Here is a 1749-nt window from a genome sequence, read left to right as displayed (position 1 = left end):
CCGCGACGGGAAAGTGTGACTGTGGCATGTACGAGAGGCGTGCATGTCTTACAATGGAAGCGAGGAGTGGGAAGTCTCCAGCCGAGGATGATCAATTAGAACCTCGCTCAGGTACCCCCACGCGCTGTCATGGCTTATTTGGGTTGTTGTTGCCACTGCTGTTGTTTATTGAGCCCCAGCCATTAGGGTTTGCTGGGGAAGAGCTGCTGTAGAGCGTCTGTGCTGTGCCCCCCTCCCTCCTCTTGTTTTTCCTCCCTCGGGAAGGCAGCCATGTCTCCAGTCATTACAGGCTGTGTGTTTGAGGTGAGCGGGGTGCTGCGCGTCTACGCTCGCATCTTCAGTCATTTGAAAGCCGCCCGCTCCCCTCCTGCCTGGCTGCCTGCTCGGTCTGGGCCTGTGTGTGGCAGCGAGGAGGCGCTGGCTCGTGTCATTGCTCTCTGGGGCATTGCCCCGGCCCTGTTTGTCTGTCTGTTTACCTGTCTGCTTTAGTCTGCCAGCTCGTCTGTCTGTCTTGTGGTGTCACCTTGCTGCTGCTGCTGCTGCTGCTGCTCTGTGGCGGCCTCACGGTGTCGGTCCTGCAGCAGGGCCTCAGAGTGACACTGGTCTGGGGATCATGGCAGAAACAGGTTCACACATTCTTTATTATTAGCATCAACATGGTGTGCTGACGAACACTTGAGTCTTACTCAGTGCTTGTTAGGGGCAGCAGAGAAGCTGTCAGGGCGGTGACTATTAAAACAGGTTTAATTTAGTTTGGGGGGGGAAGTGCTTGTTCTCCACAAGAGGCCTGAATGTTATCAGAGCTCAGTGGTGAGAAGTCACCACGTTTCCTGTGTGCGATATTTTATTGAGATTATGCATTTTATACATTTACTGCACTGCATGATAGAGGCAAGAGGGTTTTCCTTTTTTTCTTCTGTACTTGAAAACTAGAAAAATAAATAAATAAAAAGATGACGAGCATATAAAATATAAACCGCTGAGAGTGAAATGACCCACCTACATGTAAATGGGATGGCAGCCTGCAACACATTTTGCATATTAATGTTTTGGCGAAAATAATCTAATAGTAGAAGATAATGTAACACTGACGGGGCCCAGACTGCTTTTTTAATTGTTGCTGATAATATTGTAGGAGCAGCAGAAAGACGCTGAAACTTTGTTTTCCTCCAAGTGAGGAAATCTAATATTTGCTAATCGCATTATACGGTTGAAATTCATGAACATTTTTCTTTTGAACGCTTGAAGATTTAATCATCACGTAAGTCACGAGTGGACGATAAAAACAGACGGCTGGGGTTAAAGTTGTATTGATACGCGCCGACACCTGCGTATTGACGGACTCACGAGGTCGACTCGAGCACTGAGCAACACACAAGAAAACATTTGACCCTAAAAGTCGCTGGAAGCCTTTGAATGAAGTGACATTTTCTACTTAGCCAACATTAGCTAGTGGAGCTGAAAAGGCAGCAAAACATTCTTTTATTCACTCTTCTGATTCAGATTTCTTTGTTGGCAAAGCATTTGCAAAGAAATGTTAAAAATCCAGCCGTCTTGACCTGCATCCATAATGTCTACAGAAAATGAAAGCTTGCTTCTCTTAGTCTGTTAGATGAGCTTGACCTCTGCCTTCGCTCCACCTCTCCGGTATTTTAAAATACAAATAAGAAAATGGAACCGTTCAAAGTTACTTGTGTTACCTAAAATGCTTCACGTCCCTCTAAATACGATCGACCGCATCCTTGTTAT

General features: G+C 46.4%; 1 protein-coding gene across 1 annotated transcript in view; it reads left to right on the top strand.

The window, feature by feature from the left end:
- The first annotated feature begins 290 nt into the window (after positions 1 to 290).
- The window catches only part of klf6a (Kruppel like factor 6a), a 22129-nt gene continuing 20670 nt past the window's right edge, over positions 291 to 1749 (top strand). The window contains exon 1 of the mRNA XM_008275891.1: positions 291 to 303. The gene's annotated coding sequence lies outside the window, so the exon portion shown is untranslated. The remainder of the gene's footprint in view (positions 304 to 1749) is intronic.

This window comes from Stegastes partitus, unplaced genomic scaffold (genome assembly GCF_000690725.1).
Source record: "Stegastes partitus isolate 25-593 unplaced genomic scaffold, Stegastes_partitus-1.0.2 Scaffold61, whole genome shotgun sequence".
In the NCBI taxonomy this organism is placed as follows: domain Eukaryota; kingdom Metazoa; phylum Chordata; class Actinopteri; family Pomacentridae; genus Stegastes; species Stegastes partitus.
Note: the sequence above shows the minus strand (reverse complement) of the source record. Positions and strands in the feature narration are given on the sequence as shown.